The sequence below is a fragment of the Sander lucioperca genome, chromosome 16 (genome assembly GCF_008315115.2).
Source record: "Sander lucioperca isolate FBNREF2018 chromosome 16, SLUC_FBN_1.2, whole genome shotgun sequence".
Lineage (NCBI taxonomy): Eukaryota > Metazoa > Chordata > Actinopteri > Perciformes > Percidae > Sander > Sander lucioperca.
Window position 1 is genome coordinate 6157532 of NC_050188.1, and position 16832 is coordinate 6174363.

Below are 16832 nucleotides of genomic sequence, written 5' to 3' on the forward strand. Positions count from 1 at the left end.
ATAATATGGCTTTTTTATCACTTCATTCGACTTACTATACAATGGCTATTTTATCAATTTTTTCGACATACTATACTATGACATTTTTTATTACTTTTTTCGACTTACTATACTAAGGATTTTATATCACTTCATTCGAAATACTATGTTATAGCTTTTTTATCACTTTTGTTGTCATACTATACTATGACTTTTTTCGACATACTATACTAAGGCTTTTTTATCACTTCATTCGACATACTATACTATGGCTTTTTTGTCACTTTTTCTTTACATACTATGCTATGGCGTTTTTATCACTTTTATCGACATACTATAATATGGCTTTTTAATCACTTTTTTCGACATACTACACTATGGCTTTTTTATAACTTTTTCGACATACTATACTTTAGCTTTTTCATCAATTTTATCGACATACTACACTATGGCGTTTTTATCACTTTTTTCGACATACTATAATATGACTTTTTTCGACATACTATACCAAGGCTTTTTTATCACTTTTTTCGACATACTATACCAAGGCTTTTTTATCACTTAATTCGACATACTATGGCGTTTTTATCACTTTTATCGACATACTATACTATGGCTTTTTTATCACTTCATTCGACATACTATACTATGGCATTTTTTATCACTTTTTTCGACTTACTATACAATGGCTATTTTATCACTTTTTTCGACATACTATACTATGACTTTTATATCACTTCATTCGACATACTATATTATAGCGTTTTAATCACTTTTTTCGACATACTATACTATGACTTTTTTCGACATACTATACTATGGCATTTTTTCTCACTTTTTCCAACATACTATACTATGGTATTTTTTTATCACTTTTTTCGACATACTATACTATGACTATTTTATCACTTTTTTCGACGTACTATACTATGACTTTTTTTATCACGTTTTTCGACATACTATACTATGATTTTTTTATCACTTTTTTCGAAATACTATACTAATGCTTTTTCATCACTTTTTTCGACATACTATAGTATAGCCTTTTAATCACTTTTTTCGACATACTATACTATGACTTTTATATCACTTCATTCGACATACTATATTATAGCGTTTTAAACACTTTTTTCGACATACTATACTATGACTATTTTATCACTTTTTTCGACATACTATACTATGGCATTCTTTATCACGTTTTTCGACATACTATACTATGACTTTTTCGACATACTATAGAATAGCTTTTAATCACTTTTTTCGACATATTATACTATGACTTTTATATCACTTCATTCGACTTACTATACTAAGGATTTTATATCACTTCATTCGAAATACTATGTTATAGCTTTTTTATCACTTTTTTTATCATACTATACTATGACTTTTTTCGACATACTATACTAAGGCTTTTTTATCACTTCATTCGACATACTATACTATGGCTTTTTTATCACTTTTTCTTTACATACTATGCTATGGCGTTTTTATCACTTTTATCGACATAATATAATATGGCTTTTTAATCACTTTTTTCGACATACTACACTATGGCTTTTTCATCAATTTTTTCGACATACTACACTATGGCGTTTTTATCACTTTTTTCGACATACTATACTATGACTTTTTTCGACATACTATACCAAGGCTTTTTTATCACTTTTTTCGACATACTATACCAAGGCTTTTTTATCACTTCATTCGACATACAATACTATGGCGTTTTTATCACTTTTATCGACATACTATAATATGGCTTTTTTATCACTTCATTCGACTTACTATACAATGGCTATTTTATCACTTTTTTCGACATACTATACTATGACTTTTATATCACTTCATTCGACATACTATATTATAGCGTTTTAATCACTTTTTTCGACATACTATACTATGACTTTTTTCGACATACTATACTATGGCATTTTTTCTCACTTTTTTCAACATACTATACTATGGTATTTTTTTATCACTTTTTTCGACATACTATACTATGGCTGTTTTATCACTTTTTTTGACATACGATATTATGGCATTTTATATCACTTTTTTCGACATACTATACTATGGCATTTTTTATCACTTTTTTACACATACTACACTTCTTTCTACATACTATAGTATAGCTTTTTAATCACTTTTGTCGACATACTATATTATGGCTTCTTTATAACATTTTCGACATACTATGCTATGACATTTTTTTTTCACTTCATTCGACATACTATATTATAGCTTTTTAATCACTTTTTTCAACATTCTATACTATGGCATTTTTTATCACTTTTTTACACATACTATACTATGGCATTTTTTATCACTTTATTCGACATTCTATACTATGGCATTTTTTATCACTTTTTCGACATACTATACTATGACTTTTTTCGACATACTATACTAATGCTTTTTTATCACTTTTTTCGACATACTATAGTATAGCCTTTTAATCACTTTTTTCGACATACTATACTATGACTTTTATATCACTTCATTCGACATACTATATTATAGCGTTTTAATCACTTTTTTCGACATACTATACTATGACTATTTTATCACTTTTTTCGACATACTATACTATGACTTTTTTATCACTTTTTTCGACATACTATACTATGGCATTTTTTATCACGTTTTTCGACATACTATACCATGACTTTTTTCGACATACTATAGAATAGCTATTTAATCACTTTTTTCGACATATTATACTATGACTTTTATATCACTTCATTCGACATACTATAGTATAGCTTTTTAATCAATTTTTTCGACATGCTATACTATAGCATTTTTTATTACTTTTTTCGACTTACTATACTAAGGATTTTATATCACTTCATTCGAAATACTATGTTATAGCTTTTTTATCACTTTTTTTGTCATACTATACTATGACTTTTTTCGACATACTATACTAAGGCTTTTTTATCACTTCATTCGACATACTATACTATGGCGTTTTTATCACTTTTTCTTTACATACTATGCTATGGCGTTTTTATCACTTTTATCGACATACTATAATATGGCTTTTTTATCACTTTTTCTTTACATACTATGCTATGGCGTTTTCATCACTTTTATCGACATACTATAATGTGGCTTTTTAATCACTTTTTTCGACATACTACACTATGGCTTTTTTATAACTTTTTCGACATACTATACTTTGGCTTTTTCATCAATTTTTTCGACATACTACACTATGGCGTTTTTATCACTTTTTTCGACATACTATACTATGACTTTTTTCGACATACTATACCAAGGCATTTTTATCACTTTTTTCGACATACTATACCAAGGCTTTTTTATCACTTCATTCGACATACAATACTATGGCGTTTTTATCACTTTTATCGACATACTATAATGTGGCTTTTTTATCACTTCATTCGACATACTATACTATGGTATTTTATATCACTTTTTTCGACATACTATACTATGACTATTTTAACACTTTTTTCGACATACTATACTATGACTTTTTTATCACTTTTTTCCACATACTATACTATGACTTTTTTCGACATACTATACTAATGCTTTTTTATCACTTTTTTCGACATAGTATACTATAGCTTTTTAATCACTTTTTTCGACATACTATACTATGACTTTTATATCACTTCATTCGACATACTATATTATAGCGTTTTAATCACTTTTTTCGACATACTATACTATGACTATTTTATCACTTTTTTCGACGTACTATACTATGACTTTTTTATCAAGTTTTTCGACATACTATACTATGATTTTTTTATCACTTTTTTCGACATACTATACTATGGCTTTTTTATCACTTTTGTCAACATACTTTACTATGGCTATTTTATCACTTTTTTCGACATACTATACTATGACTTTTTTATCACTTTTTTCGACATACTATAGTAAGGATTTTATATCACTTTTTTCGACATACTATACTATGACTTTTATATCACTTCATTCGACATACTATATTATAGCGTTTTAATCACTTTTTTCGACATACTATACTATGACTATTTTATCACTTTTTTCGACATACTATACTATGACTTTTTTATCACTTTTTTCGACATACTATACTATGGCATTTTTTATCACTTTTTTCGACATACTATACTATGCTTTTTTATCACTTTTTTCGACATACTATACTATAGCTTTTTAATCACTTTTTTCGACATACTATACTATGACTTTTATATCACTTCATTCGACATACTATATTATAGCGTTTTAATCACTTTTTTCGACATACTATACTATGGCTTTTTTATCACTTTTGTCAACATACTTTACTATGGCTATTTTATCACTTTTTTTCGACATACTATACTATGACTTTTTTATCACTTTTTTCGACATACTATAGTAAGTTTTTTATATTACTTCATTCAACATACTATGTTATAGCTTTTTTATCACTTTTTTCAACATACTATACTAGGGCTTTTTTATCACTTTTGTCGACATAATATACTATGGAATTTTTTATCACTTTTTTCGACATACTGTATTATAGCGTTTTAATCACTTTTTTTGACATACTATACTATGACTTTTTTCATCATACTATACTTTGGCTTTTTCATAAATTTTTTCGACATACTACACTATGGCTTTTTTATCACTTTTATCGACATACTATAATATGGCTTTTTTATCACTTCATTCGACATACTATACTATGGCATTTTTTATCACTTTTTTCGACTTACTATACAATGGCTATTTTATCACTTTTTTCGACATACTATTCTATGACTTTTATATCACTTCATTCGACATACTTATAGCGTTTTAATCACTTTTTTCGACATACTATACTATGACTTTTTTCGACATACTATAGAATAGCTTTTTATTCACTTTTTTCGACATATTATACTATGACTTTTATATCACTTCATTCGACATACTATATTATAGCGTTTTAATCACTTTTTTCGACATACTATACTATGACTTTTTTCGACATACGATAGTATAGCTTTTTAATCAATTTTTTCGACATACTATACTATGGCATTTTTTATCACTTTTTTCGACATAGTATACTATAGCTTTTTAATCACTTTTTTCGACATACTATACTATGACTTTTACATCACTTCATTCGACATACTATATTATAGCGTTTTAATCACTTTTTTCGACATACTATACTATGACTATTTTATCACTTTTTTCGACGTACTATACTATGACTTTTTTATCACTTCATTCGACATACTATATTATAGCGTTTTAATCACTTTTTTCGACATACTATACTATGACTATTTTATCACTTTTTTCGACATACTATACTATGACTTTTTTCGACATACTATAGAATAGCTATTTAATCACTTTTTTCGACATATTATACTATGACTTTTATATCACTTCATTCGACATACTATAGTATAGCTTTTTAATCAATTTTTTCGACATACTATACTATGGTATTTTTTATTACTTTTTTCGACTTACTATACTAAGGATTTTATATCACTTCATTCGAAATACTATGTTATAGCTTTTTTATCACTTTTTTTGTCATACTATACTATGACTTTTTTCAACATACTATACTAAGGCTTTTTTATCAATTCATTCGACATACTATACTATGGCTTTTTTATCACTTTTTCTTTACATACTATGCTATGGCGTTTTTATCACTTTTATCGACATACTATAATATGGCTTTTTTATCACTTTTTCTTTACATACTATGCTATGGCGTTTTTATCACTTTTATCGACATTCTATAATATGGCTTTTTAATCACTTTTTTCGACATACTACACTATGGCTTTTTTATAACTTTTTCGACATACTATACTTTGGCTTTTTCATCAATTTTTTCGACATACTACACTATGGCGTTTTTATCACTTTTTTCGACATACTATACTATGACTTTTTTCGACATACTATACCAAGGCATTTTTATCACTTTTTTCGACATACTATACCAAGGCTTTTTTATCACTTCATTCGACATACAATACTATGACTATTTTAACACTTTTTTCGACATACTATACTATGACTTTTTTATCACTTTTTTCCACATACTATACTAAGGCTTTTTTATCAATACATTCGACATACTATACTATGGCTTTTTTATCACTTTTTCTTTACATACTATGCTATGGCGTTTTTATCACTTTTATCGACATACTATAATATGGCTTTTTTATCACTTTTTCTTTACATACTATGCTATGGCGTTTTTATCACTTTTATCGACATACTATAATGTGGCTTTTTTATCACTTCATTCGACATACTATACTATGACTATTTTAACACTTTTTTCGACATACTATACTATGACTTTTTTATCACTTTTTTCCACATACTATACTATGGCATTTTTATCACTTTTTTCGACATACTATACTATGACTTTTTTCGACATACTATACTAATGCTTTTTTATCACTTTTTTCGACATAGTATACTATAGCTTTTTAATCACTTTTTTCGACATACTATACTATGACTTTTATATCACTTCATTCGACATACTATATTATAGCGTTTTAATCACTTTTTTCGACATACTATACTATGACTATTTTATCACTTTTTTCGACGTACTATACTATGACTTTTTTATCAAGTTTTCGACATACTATACTATGATTTTTTCATTACTTTTTTCGACATACTATACTATGGCTTTTTTATCACTTTTGTCAACATACTTTACTATGGCTATTTTATCACTTTTTTCGACATACTATACTATGACTTTTTTATCACTTTTTTCGACATACTATAGTAAGGATTTTATATCACTTTTTTCGACATACTATACTATGACTTTTATATCACTTCATTCGACATACTATATTATAGCGTTTTAATCACTTTTTTCGACATACTATACTATGACTATTTTATCACTTTTTTCGACATACTATACTATGACTTTTTTATCACTTTTTTCGACATACTATACTATGGCATTTTTTATCACTTTTTTCGACATACTATACTATGCTTTTTTATCACTTTTTTCGACATACTATACTATGACTTTTATATCACTTCATTCGACATACTATATTATAGCGTTTTAATCACTTTTTTCGACATACTATACTATGACTATTTTATCACTTTTTTCGACGTACTATACTATGACTTTTTTATCACGTTTTTCGACCTACTATACTATGACTTTTTTATCACTTTTTTCGACATACTATACTATGACTTTTTTATCACTTTTTTCGACATACTATATTAAGGATTTTATATCACTTCATTCAACATACTATGTTATAGCTTTTTTATCACTTTTTTCAACATACTATACTAGGGCTTTGTCTAGGGCTTTGTCGACATAATATACTATGGAATTTTTTATCACTTTTTTCGACATACTGTATTATAGCGTTTTAATCACTTTTTTTGACATACTATACTATGACTTTTTTCATCATACTATACTTTGGCTTTTTCATCAATTTTTTCGACATACTACACTATGGCTTTTTTATAACTTTTTCGACATACTATACTTTGGCTTTTTCATCAATTTTTTCGACATACTACACTATGGCGTTTTTATCACTTTTATCGACATACTATAATATGGCTTTTTTATCACTTCATTCGATATTCTATACTATGGCATTTTATATCACTTTTTTCGACTTACTATACAATGGCTATTTTATCACTTTTTTCGACATACTATTCTATGACTTTTATATCACTTCATTCGACATACTATATTATAGCGTTTTAATCACTTTTTTCGACATACTATATTATAGCGTTTTAATCACTTTTTTCATCATACTATACTTTGGCTTTTTCATCAATTTTTTCGAACATACTACACTATGACTTTTTTATCACTTTTTTTTACATACTATACTACGGCGTTTTTATCACTTTTTTCGACATACTATATTATAGCGTTTTAATCACTTTTTTCAACATACTATACTATGGCATTTTTTATCACTTTTTTCGAATTATTATACTAAGGCTTTTTTATCACTTTTATCGGCATACTATATTATAGGTTTTTATTCTCTTTTTTCATCATACTATACTAAGGCTTTTCTATCACTTTTTTCGACATACTATAGCATAGCTTTTTTATCACTTTTTTCGACATACTATGCTATGACTTTTATATCACTTCATTCGACATACTATATTATAGCGTTTTAATCACTTTTTTCGACATACTATACTATGGCATTTTTTATCACTTTTTTCGACATACTATACCATGACTTTATTATCACTTTTTTTTACATACTATACTACGGCATTTTTATCACTTTTTTCGACATACTATATTATAGCGTTTTAATCACTTTTTTTCGACATACTATACTATGGCATTTTTTATCACTTTTATCGGCATACTATGTTATACGTTTTTAATCACTTTTTTCATCATACTATACTAAGGCTTTTTTATCACTTTTTTCGACATTCTATACTATGGCATTTTTTATCACTTTTTTCGACATACTATACTATGAATTTTTTCGACATACTACGCTAAGGCTTTTTTATCACTTTTTTCGACATAATATATTATAGCTTTTTTATCACTTTTTTCGACATACTATCCTATGGCATTTTTTATCACTTTTTTCGACATACTATACTATGGCTTTTTCATCACTTTTTTCAACATACAATACTATGGCATTTTTTATCCCTTTTTTCGACATACTATACTACAGCGTTTGTATAACTTCATTCGACATAATATATCATAGCTTTTTAATCACTTTTTTTATGTACTATACTTTGTCTTTTGTAGACATACTATACTATGACTTTTTTCATCATACTATACTATGACTTTTTTCATCATACTATACTATGGCATTTTTTATTACTTTTTTCGACTTACTATACTAAGGATTTTATATCACTTTTTTCGACAAACTGTATTATAGCGTTTTAATCACTTTTTTTTGACATACTATACTATGACTTTTTCATCATACTATACTTTGGCTTTTTCATCAATTTTTTCGACATAATACACTATGGCTTTTTTATAACTTTTTCAACATACTATACTTTGGCTTTTTCATCAATTTTTTCGACATACTACACTATGGCGTTTTTATCACTTTTTTCGACATACTATACTATGACTTTTTTCGACATACTATACCAAGGCATTTTTATCACTTTTTTCGACATACTATACCAAGGCTTTTTTATCACTTCATTCGACATACAATACTATGACTATTTTAACACTTTTTTCGACATACTATACTATGACTTTTTTATCACTTTTTTCCACATACTATACTAAGGCTTTTTTATCAATACATTCGACATACTATACTATGGCTTTTTTATCACTTTTTCTTTACATACTATGCTATGGCGTTTTTATCACTTTTATCGACATACTATAATATGGCTTTTTTATCACTTTTTCTTTACATACTATGCTATGGCGTTTTTATCACTTTTATCGACATACTATAATGTGGCTTTTTTATCACTTCATTCGACATACTATACTATGACTATTTTAACACTTTTTTCGACATACTATACTATGACTTTTTTATCACTTTTTTCCACATACTATACTATGGCATTTTTTATCACTTTTTTCGACATACTATACTATGACTTTTTTCGACATACTATACTAATGCTTTTTTATCACTTTTTTCGACATAGTATACTATAGCTTTTTAATCACTTTTTTCGACATACTATACTATGACTTTTATATCACTTCATTCGACATACTATATTATAGCGTTTTAATCACTTTTTTCGACATACTATACTATGACTATTTTATCACTTTTTTCGACGTACTATACTATGACTTTTTTATCAAGTTTTCGACATACTATACTATGATTTTTTCATTACTTTTTTCGACATACTATACTATGGCTTTTTTATCACTTTTGTCAACATACTTTACTATGGCTATTTTATCACTTTTTTCGACATACTATACTATGACTTTTTTATCACTTTTTTCGACATACTATAGTAAGGATTTTATATCACTTTTTTCGACATACTATACTATGACTTTTATATCACTTCATTCGACATACTATATTATAGCGTTTTAATCACTTTTTTCGACATACTATACTATGACTATTTTATCACTTTTTTCGACATACTATACTATGACTTTTTTATCACTTTTTTCGACATACTATACTATGGCATTTTTTATCACTTTTTTCGACATACTATACTATGCTTTTTTATCACTTTTTTCGACATACTATACTATAGCTTTTTAATCACTTTTTTCGACATACTATACTATGACTTTTATATCACTTCATTCGACATACTATATTATAGCGTTTTAATCACTTTTTTCGACATACTATACTATGACTATTTTATCACTTTTTTCGACGTACTATACTATGACTTTTTTATCACGTTTTTCGACCTACTATACTATGACTTTTTTATCACTTTTTTCGACATACTATACTATGACTTTTTTATCACTTTTTTCGACATACTATAGTAAGGATTTTATATCACTTCATTCAACATACTATGTTATAGCTTTTTTATCACTTTTTTCAACATACTATACTAGGGCTTTTTTATCACTTTTGTCGACATAATATACTATGGAATTTTTTATCACTTTTTTCGACATACTGTATTATAGCGTTTTAATCACTTTTTTTGACATACTATACTATGACTTTTTTCATCATACTATACTTTGGCTTTTTCATCAATTTTTTCGACATACTACACTATGGCTTTTTTATAACTTTTTCGACATACTATACTTTGGCTTTTTCATCAATTTTTTCGACATACTACACTATGGCGTTTTTATCACTTTTATCGACATACTATAATATGGCTTTTTTATCACTTCATTCGATATTCTATACTATGGCATTTTATATCACTTTTTTCGACTTACTATACAATGGCTATTTTATCACTTTTTTCGACATACTATTCTATGACTTTTATATCACTTCATTCGACATACTATATTATAGCGTTTTAATCACTTTTTTCGACATACTATATTATAGCGTTTTAATCACTTTTTTCATCATACTATACTTTGGCTTTTTCATCAATTTTTTCGAACATACTACACTATGACTTTTTTATCACTTTTTTTTACATACTATACTACGGCGTTTTTATCACTTTTTTCGACATACTATATTATAGCGTTTTAATCACTTTTTTCAACATACTATACTATGGCATTTTTTATCACTTTTTTCGAATTATTATACTAAGGCTTTTTTATCACTTTTATCGGCATACTATATTATAGGTTTTTATTCTCTTTTTTCATCATACTATACTAAGGCTTTTCTATCACTTTTTTCGACATACTATAGCATAGCTTTTTTATCACTTTTTTCGACATACTATGCTATGACTTTTATATCACTTCATTCGACATACTATATTATAGCGTTTTAATCACTTTTTTCGACATACTATACTATGGCATTTTTTATCACTTTTTTCGACATACTATACCATGACTTTATTATCACTTTTTTTTACATACTATACTACGGCATTTTTATCACTTTTTTCGACATACTATATTATAGCGTTTTAATCACTTTTTTTCGACATACTATACTATGGCATTTTTTATCACTTTTATCGGCATACTATGTTATACGTTTTTAATCACTTTTTTCATCATACTATACTAAGGCTTTTTTATCACTTTTTTCGACATTCTATACTATGGCATTTTTTATCACTTTTTTCGACATACTATACTATGAATTTTTTCGACATACTACGCTAAGGCTTTTTTATCACTTTTTTCGACATAATATATTATAGCTTTTTTATCACTTTTTTCGACATACTATCCTATGGCATTTTTTATCACTTTTTTCGACATACTATACTATGGCTTTTTCATCACTTTTTTCAACATACAATACTATGGCATTTTTTATCCCTTTTTTCGACATACTATACTACAGCGTTTGTATAACTTCATTCGACATAATATATCATAGCTTTTTAATCACTTTTTTTATGTACTATACTTTGTCTTTTGTAGACATACTATACTATGACTTTTTTCATCATACTATACTATGACTTTTTTCATCATACTATACTATGGCATTTTTTATTACTTTTTTCGACTTACTATACTAAGGATTTTATATCACTTTTTTCGACAAACTGTATTATAGCGTTTTAATCACTTTTTTTGACATACTATACTATGACTTTTTCATCATACTATACTTTGGCTTTTTCATCAATTTTTTCGACATAATACACTATGGCTTTTTTATAACTTTTTCAACATACTATACCAAGGCTTTTTTATCACTTTTTTCGACATACTATACCAAGGCTTTTTTATCACTTCATTCGACATACTATACTATGGCGTTTTTATCACTTTTATCGACATACTATAATATGGCTTTTTTATCACTTCATTCGACTTACTATACAATGGCTATTTTATCACTTTTTTCGACATACTATACCAAGGCTTTTTTATCACTTCATTCGACATACTATACTATGGCGTTTTTATCACTTTTATCGACATACTATAATATGGCTTTTTTATCACTTCATTCGACTTACTATACAATGGCTATTTTATCACTTTTTTCGACATACTATACTAATGCTTTTTTATCACTTTTTTCGACATACTATAGTATAGCTTTTTAATCACTTTTTTCGACATACTATGACTTTTATATCACTTCATTCGACATACTATATTATAGCGTTTTAATCACTTTTTTCGACATACTATACTATGACTATTTTATCACTTTTTTCGACATACTATATACTATGACATTTTTATCACTTTTTTCGACATACTATACTATGGCTTTTTTATCACTTTTTTCGACATACTATACTATGACTTTTTTATCACTTTTTTCGACATACTATACTATGGCTTTTTTATTACTTTTGTCAACATACTATACTATGGCTATTTTATCACTTTTTTCGACATACTATAGTATAGCTTTTTAATCAATTTTTCGACATACTATACTATGGCATTTTTTATTACTTTTTTCGACTTACTATACTAAGGATTTTATATCACTTCATTCGACATACTATGTTATAGCTTTTTTATCACTTTTTTCAACATACTATACTAGGGCTTTTTTATCACTTTTTTCGACAAACTGTATTATAGCGTTTTAAATACTTTTTTTGACATACTATACTATGACTTTTTTCATCATACTATACTTTGGCTTTTTCATCAATTTTTTCGACATAATACACTATGGCTTTTTTATAACTTTTTCGACATACTATACTATGACTTTTTTATCACTTTTTTTTTTACATACTATACTATGGCGTTTTTATCACTTTTTTCGACATACTATACTATGACTTTTTTCAACATACTATACCAAGGCTTTTTTATCACTTTTTTCGACATACTATACCAAGGCTTTTTTATCACTTCATTCGACATACTATACTATGGCGTTTTTATCACTTTTATCGACATACTATAATATGGCTTTTTTATCACTTCATTCGACTTACTATACAATGGCTATTTTATCACTTTTTTCGACATACTATACTATGACTTTTATATCACTTCATTCGACAGACTATATTATAGCGTTTTAATCACTTTTTTCGACATACTATACTATGACTTTTTTCGACATACTATAGAATAGCTTTTTAATCACTTTTTTCGACATATTATACTATGACTTTTACATCACTCCATTCGACATACTATAGTATAGCTTTTTAATCAATTTTTTCGACATACTATACTATGGCATTTTTTATTACTTTTTTCGACTTACTATACTAAGGATTTTATATCCCTTCATTCGACATACTATGTTATAGCTTTTTTATCACTTTTTTCGTCATACTATACTATGACTCTTTTCGACATACTATACTATGGCTTTTTTATCACTTTTTTTCACATACTATGCTATGGCGTTTTTATCACTTTTATCGACATACTATAATATGGCTTTTTTATCACTTTTTTCGGCATACTATATTATTGGTTTTCAATCACTTTTTTCATCATACTATACTATGGCTTTTTTATCACTTTTTTCGGCATACTATATTATAGGTTTTTAATCACTTTTTTCATCATACTATACTATGGCTTTTTTATCACTTTTTTCGGCATACTATATTATGACTTTTTTCAACATACTATACTATGGCTTTTTAATAAATTTTTTCGACATACTATACTATGGCATTTTTTATAACTTTTTTCGACATACTATACTATGACTTTTATATCACTTCATTCTACATACTATATTATAGCGTTTTAATCACTTTTTTTCGACATACTATACTTGGCATTTTTTATCACTTTTTTCGACATACTATAGTATAGCTTTTTAATCAATTTTTTCGACATACTATAATATGGCATTTTTTATTACTTTTTTCGACTTACTATACTCAGGATTTTTTATCACTTCATTCGACATACTATGTTATAGCTTTTTTATTACTTTTTTCATCATACTATACTATGGCTTTTTCATCACTTTTTTCAACATACTATACTATGGCTTTTTTAAAACTTTTTCGACATACTATACTATGACTTTTATATCACTTCATTCGACATAATATATTATAGCTTTTTTATTACTTTTTTCATCATACTATACTATGGCTTTTTCATCACTTTTTTCAACATACTATACTATGGCTTTTTTAAAACTTTTTCGACATACTATACTATGACTTTTATATCACTTCATTCGACATAATATATTATAGCTTTTTAATCACTTTTTTTAGATACTATACTTTGACTTTTTCGACATACTATCCTATGGCATTTTTTATCACTTTTTTCGACATACTATACTATGACTTTTTTCATCATACTATACTATGGCTTTTTCATCACTTTTTTCGACATACAATACTATGGCATTTTTTATCCCTTTTTTCGACATACTATACTACAGCGTTTGTATAACTTCATTCGACATAATATATTATAGCTTTTTAATCACTTTTTTTATGTACTATACTTTGACTTTTGTAGACATACTATACTATGACTTTTTTCATCATACTATACTATGGCTTTTTCATCACTTTTTTCGACATACTATACTATGACTTTTTTATCACTCCATTCAACATACTATATTATAGTTTTGTAATCACTTTTTTCGACAACCTATACTATGGCTTTTTAATCACTTTTTTCAACATACTATACTACAGCTTTTTTATCACTTTTTTTATATGCTATACTTTGACTTTTTCGACATACAATACTATGGCATTTTTTATCCCTTTTTTCGACATACTATACTATGGCTTTTTTACAACTTTTTCGACATACTATACTATGGCTTTTATATCACTTCATTCGACATAATATATTATAACTTTTTAATCACATTTTTCGACATACTATACTATGGTTTTTTATAACATTTTTGACACACTAAACTGTGACTTTTTTCGACATTGCTGTTTCATCACTTTTTTCACTTCATTCGACATACTATATTATAGCTTTTTTATTGCTTTTTTTCAACAAACTATACTATGGCTTTTTTATCACTTTTTTCGACAAATTATACTATGACTTTTTTCGACATACTATTCTAAGGCTTTTTAATCACTTTTTTCGACAAATTATACTATGACTTTTTTCGACATGCTATATTATGGCTTCTTTATCACTTTTTTCGACATACTATACTACAGCTTTTTTATCACTTCATTTGACACACTATATTATAGCTTTTTAATCACTGTTTTCGACAACCTATACTATGCCTTTATTATCACTTTTTTCGACATATATGCTATGGCTTTTTTATCACTTTTTCGACATATTATACTATGGCGTTTTTATCACTTTTATCAACATACTATACTGTGACTTTTATATTACTTCATTCGACATAATATATTATAGCTTTTTAATCACTTTTTTGACATACTATACTATGACTTTTATATCACTTCATTCGACATACTATATTATAGCGTTTTAATCACTTTTTTCGGCATACTATATTATTGGTTTTTAATCACTTTTTTCATCATACTATACTATGGCTTTTTTATCACTTTTTTCGGCATACTATATTATAGGTTTTTAATCACTTTTTTCATCATACTATACTATGGCTTTTTTATCACTTTTTTCGGCATACTATATTATGACTTTTTTCGACATACTATACTATGGCTTTTTAATAAATTTTTTCGACATACTATACTATGGCATTTTTTATAACTTTTTTCGACATACTATACTATGACTTTTATATCACTTCATTCTACATACTATATTATAGCGTTTTAATCACTTTTTTTCGACATACTATACTTGGCATTTTTTATCACTTTTTTCGACATACTATAGTATAGCTTTTTAATCAATTTTTTCGACATACTATAATATGGCATTTTTTATTACTTTTTTCGACTTACTATACTCAGGATTTTTTATCACTTCATTCGACATACTATGTTATAGCTTTTTTATTACTTTTTTCATCATACTATACTATGGCTTTTTTATCACTTTTTTCAACATACTATACTATGGCTTTTTTTAAACTTTTTCGACATACTATACTATGACTTTTATATCACTTCATTCGACATAATATATTATAGCTTTTTAATCACTTTTTTTAGATACTATACTTTGACTTTTTCGACATACTATCCTATGGCATTTTTTATCACTTTTTTCGACATACTATACTATGACTTTTTTCATCATACTATACTATGGCTTTTTCATCACTTTTTTCGACATACAATACTATGGC